This window comes from Dipodomys ordii, unplaced genomic scaffold, assembly GCF_000151885.1.
Source record: "Dipodomys ordii isolate 6190 unplaced genomic scaffold, Dord_2.0 Scaffold23, whole genome shotgun sequence".
Lineage (NCBI taxonomy): Eukaryota > Metazoa > Chordata > Mammalia > Rodentia > Heteromyidae > Dipodomys > Dipodomys ordii.
Genome location: NW_012267239.1, coordinates 5,484,273 through 5,490,010, shown reverse-complemented (window position 1 = coordinate 5,490,010; position 5,738 = coordinate 5,484,273).

The window sequence follows — 5,738 nt, the reverse complement described above, 5'->3', positions numbered from 1 at the left end:
TTACAATTACATGGGCAAGATAATGAGAACATTTCTTATCAAGCATTGTAGCCTCCTTTGTTTCCCCTTCCCATCCCTTCCCAGCCTCCCCAAAGTTGTAAAGTTCGTTTTCGACATAACGACTTGTACATCTCATTGTTGCAATGGGTCCACCTGTATCCCTATTTAAACGATTTGTTTTCTCCCTTTCTCTCCACAAATTATACGGACATGAAATACAGTGAAAGCAGGGGTTATACCGTGGGGGAGGGACATACAAAGCAACAAAGAAATAATCTTATAAATGTGTTAAAAACAATCACATGAAAGAAAAAAAAACATTTGAATACGTATCTTAGGGTTCACTTCCCTAGAGTCTTGTATTTAGGTCCAGGGCTGCTATTAGACCAGAATTCTGCCAATTCTCCCCTGTAGTTGGGATTCCAGGCAGGTGCCACGAGGCCCGGCTAACATGTTAGGAGGTTTGGGTTGATGGCGGTCTGAGGAGATGCAGTGCTATTTGAGTTCACGTGCGCCCCAGTGTCCCTCAGTCTTACCTCCTCTCTCGGTGACAGCTGCACGGGGTCCCCACTCACAGGATGGCTCCAGAGGAAGAGAAGTGGCTGTCATGCTCCCCTCCCCCTGTGGCCTCTGAGGAGAACACGAGGAGTGTGATGGAGATCCGCTGTTCCTACATTGTGCCTGTCCTGACACCCTGCCTGGAGCCCGGGAGGGAAGGTAGGAGAGACCTCGCGGAGCCCCGGCTGCCCTCCACCCGTCCACCAACCACAGGGGCCCAGCTGGGTTCTGGACTTCGGCTTGAGTGTGGGATGGGGAGGGTCTGGAGGGGGCAGAGCTGGTAAGTCCCCTGGGCCCCGTCCAACATGGGGCGGTCGCTGCCATCTCAGCCTCAGCTGCGTCCCTTCCCTGGGGACAGGTTTGGAGGAAAGATGCCTTCGTGGACGTGTGATTCACACCCAGTTCACACACTAGAGAACGCGCCCAGCCCGGTGCGTTTCCAAGATGGAGATGCCCGAGTGGCCATCCTCACACAGCCAGAAATGTGCCCTGTCCCTCCCCTGTCCTCCTCCAGGCCCAGCACCCCCAGTGCTGCCCCGAGACTCTCTGTCCCTTCAGACCATCATTGGGCTTTTTCTCCCTGCCCCCCCCCACTCCCACCTGGTACTGGGATTTGAACTCAGGACCTTGAGTTTGCTTTAAGCCACACCTCCATCCCTAGCTGCTTCTTTGTGACATTTTTCTTCTTGATACATCTCTCTGTCAGCGATTCAATGTGGAGATACACAGGGCCTCAAGCTCTGTCACAGCTGGTGTGTTTTACCACTTGAGCTAGGCCTGCAGCCTGGCTTGAGCTAATTGGAGATGGAGTCTTGGAAACGAGTAGCTAGGATGATAGGTGTGTGTGATTGGCTCAATCTAGCATGATGGAGACTCGGTCTGAGCGTCTCATGGTGCACTTGTTCCAGGCGTGGTTTCCTGATCTTTAGTTGTGCCATGATCACATAAATGAGTTTAGGAGCATTTCAGCTGTTCTAGTAACCAAGTCTCCCCCCCCCCATGTGCACTGTGGAGCCCACGTGCCCTGAGCATGCTCCGTTCATTCACCCAGCTCTGTGCTTTTGAGGGCTCTGCTTGTCATGGTATGTGTCAATAATCTCTTCTCATTGTTGAGTGGGCCCCACACTGGGAATGGTTCTCAATTGGGGACCCAAGAGAATATGTCCTTCCTTCCTTCCTTCCTTCCTTCCTTCCTTCCTTCCTTCCTTCCTTCCTTCCTTCCTTCCTTCCTTCCTTCCTTCCTCCCTCCCTCCCTCCCTCCCTCCTTCCCTCCCTCCCTTCTTCCCTCCTTTTCTTCCTTTGTCATGGGGCTTGAACTCAGAGCCTGGATGCTGTCCCTGAGCTGCTTTTCACACAAGGCTACTGCTCTGCCACTTTAAGCCACAGCCCTACTTCTGGGTTTCTGGTGGTTCATTGGAGATAAGGCTGGTGGCTCATGCCTGTAATCCTAGCTACTCAGGAGGCTGAGATCTGAGGATTGAGGTTCAAAGCCAGCCTGGGCAGGAAAGTCTGTGAGACTCTTATCTCCAATGAACCACCAGAAAACCAGAAGTGTCGCTGTGGCTCAAGTGGTAGAGCTTTAGCCTTGAACTGAAGAGCTTGGGGACAGCTCCCAGGCACAGAGTTCAAGCCCCATAACCAACCAAAAAAAATGAGTCTTATGGGGACTTTTCTGCCCAGGCTGGCTTTGAACCACCATGCTCAAGAGCTCAGCCTCCTGAGTAGCTAGGATTAGAGGCGAGAGCCACTGGTGTCTGGGTATGATTGTTATTTCTACAATGGAGGGTCAATCAAAAACATACTCTACACTTAAATCACCCATTGGTTAAAAAAATGAAAATAAAAAACAAAAAAAATTCCAGTAGTGCCCCCGCCCCCTCCAAGCACTTGCTATGTGCCAGGCACTGGTGATACTTCCAGATTGTTGGCTTTTGAGTCACACAGAGTACGTAGATCTGGGGCGCCACAGCCAGACCCCAAACTCCATGCCTTCCTCTATACTCTTTTTCCCTCCCAGTCCTGGGGCTTGAACTCGGGGGCTGGGCACTGTCCCCCAGCCTCTTCTTGCTCTCGGCTAGCACTCTACCGCTTGAGCCATAGCCCTACTTCTGGCTTTTTCTGTGTATGTGGTATTGAGTCATCGAACCCAGGGCTTCGTGCATGTTAGGCAAGCACTCTACCACGGAGACACGTTCCTAGCCCCCTTTTTCCTCTTCATACAGTGATGTCAGTGCTACCCAGGAGGTACAGTTCTCTAGAAACTTCCACTGCCTTAATGGTACCTGGGGTGCTGGTGTCTGGGGATCTCTGAGGGCTACGCAGGGCTTCTCTGAGCAGCCTGGGAATCTCTTCACAGAGCTCCACCGGTTCCTGCAACAGAGGGGTGACACGGCGGCCCCCGGGATCTTCCGGATGGTCCCAGGCTGGCTGCGAAGACCCCTGGCAGATAAGTATTGGAGCATGTCAGCCCTGGGCCCACCAGGCTGCCCCCTGCAGGCCTGTCGGGGAAGCACCACCCTGGAATCCCAGCCCCAGGGTCTCTGGGGACTCCGGGAACGGTGGCCCTCACACCCTGTCCTGGTGTCAGTGCTGTCACCATGTACAATTCCACCACAGCGAGTGAGACAATGGTGGCCCGTGTCCCTGGAGGCTCTTCTCTGGGCTTCTCCAGACTAGGCACAGAGACTGGCTTCCAAAGAGCCCTGCGGGCCAGTGCTGGTGGCGCACACCGATCATCCCAGCTATCACAGAGAATGAGATCAGAGGACCATGCTTCTGAGCCAGGCCAGGCAGAAAAGCCCAAGAGATGCTACCTCCACTTAACCAGCAAAATGCACGGCTGGAGGCATGACTCAAGTGGTAGAGCACCAGCCGTAGACAAGGAAATAGTGAGGCCCTGAGTTCAAGCCCTGGTATCAGGACATACACATGCGTGCTCATGCATGCACATGCATGCACACGCACACACGACCCTTGACCTCTGTGTGTTTCCCCCGAGTATCCTCTGGATCTTTGAACCTGGGGAAAGGGCTGGAGAGAGCAAGCTGGACAGAAGGACCCATTGGCGAACACCAGAGCTGGAGGCCACCCAGAGCCACACAACACGGTGGGGTGCAGCGCTGGGTTCTGAGTTCCAGAATCCAGGGCTCCCCCCAGCTTCCGTCTAGCTCCCAAGTTCACCCCACTTTCTCCTGCTCACTGTCCACTGCTGTTGGGGAGCTGGAAGAGTCAGGCACTGGAAGTCCCTGACTCTTGCTCACAGAAGACATGGAGGGGCGGGGTGGGGGAGGGAGCTAGCTCGTGGTGGCTCCTGAGTCTTGTTTTCCTGAGCAGTGGGTTCTGTGCAGGCCTGGCTCTTTTTTGAGGGGTGGGGGGAGATGCTGGGAGGGTCTTGGGTGTGTTTCTCTCCTGCGGCGTGCTGGGCTCTTCTGTCTTACAGGACGGTCCTGCTGGGGGTGTGCCTGCGGATGGAGCCCTCTGGAGCTGGATTGACCCAGTGCCCTGGGGCCACTGCTAGGTAAGATGGGGCGGGCGGGGGCCCCAGCCTCCTTCCATGGAGTATAGGGTCCTCCTATGTCCTCCTGTGTCCTGTATCCTCCCCCTCCCACCCCACCCCAAACTCCAGCCTGGCCAGGTACAGGGGGGCCAAGTGGTGGGGGCCTGGCTCTGTGTGGTCCTGCAGGGTTGTGGGGGAAGCATTTCCCTGTTGCACACCCGGCCTAGGCCTTCACAGCTTCCTGTATCCTGCAGATGTGGACGAGAACTCAGTTCCAGGCAGATGCTGCAGATCGGGAGGTGGACGGTGCGGCCTATGTTAGAACTGGGAAGGGTGAGCTCCCTTGTCCTGGGGTGGAGGAATCTACTGGGCAGGGGCAGAGGGCCCCCAGGGAAAATGCCAGAAAGGGAATTCAAGTCAGGTGGGGATGTGTAGTTCACCCATCCAGAGCCCTGCCCGCCTCCACATTTGCCAGCTTGCTGGGCTCCCAGAGTTAACAGCTCTCTTAGGTCTCTACCCCTAAGCTGTTTTTTCTTTTTGGTACTGGGCCTTGAGCTCTGGCCTCCACTCTTGCTAGGCAGGTGCTTTACCTCCTGAGCCATGCCTCCAGCCTTTTTTGCTTTAATTTTTTTTTTTTTTCAGGTAAGGTCTCACCTTTTTTTTTTTTTTTTCCGGTTCTGGTCGTGGGGCCTGAACTCTGGGCCTGGGCGCTGTCCCTCAGCTCTTCAGCTCAAGGCTAGCGCTCTACCACTGGAGCCACAGTGCCACTTCCAGCTTTTTCTGTTTATGTGGTGCTGAGCAGTCGAAACCAGGGCCTCATGCATGCAAGGCAAGCGCTCTACCACTGAGCCACCTTCCCAGCCCAGGTCTTACCTTTTTTGTTTTGTTTTGTTTGGTCATGGGGCTTGAACTCTGGGCCTGGATGCTGTCCCTGAGCTCTTCAGCTCAAGGCTAGTGCTCTACCACTTGAGCCACAGCACTACTTCTGGTTTTCTGGTGGTTAATTGGAGATAAGAGTCTCATGGACGTTCCTGCCCGGGTTGGCTTCGAACCTCAGTCCTCAGGTCTCAGCTTCCTGAGTAGCTAGGATTACAGGCGTGAGCCAGGGATGCCTGGCTCACTTTTTTTGTTTTGTTTTTGTTTTTGGTCCAGACACACACTATCACACTTGGCTTGTTGGTTGAGCCAAGTTGTTGCTAACTTTTTGTCCAGGCTGGCCTTGAAGATCTTACCAATCTTTACCTCTTGAGCAGCTGGGATTACATACGTGCACCACAAGGCTCAGCCTTGAGTTTCTCTTAAAAAGATTTTACACTCCAAAACTCTCCCTTTGAAAAGCAGGTTCTGGGGGGTGAGGCGGTGGGAAATGTCTTCCAGTGAGCCTCTCAGATGGGGTTAGACTTGAGGGGAGAGCATGTGGGGGCCAAGATGGAGGCTGTGCGCTCTGTGCCACTGGGGACTTGATCCCAGAGCATGTCCAGGGCCCCTGGCTTCGTGTCTATGGCGCTCTGATGACTGTAGGTTCTAACCTCAGGCCCCTGGGAGCGGCCTTCGGTGGCTCATCACCTGAAGACCTCATCTTTCTCGTGAAGATCCCTTTCCACCGGATACTCGCTTGGCGGCGGGGGACTCCATCCTGGTTCAGGCAGACGGCTTGGGGGTGTGAGAGAGGCTACAGCCCACC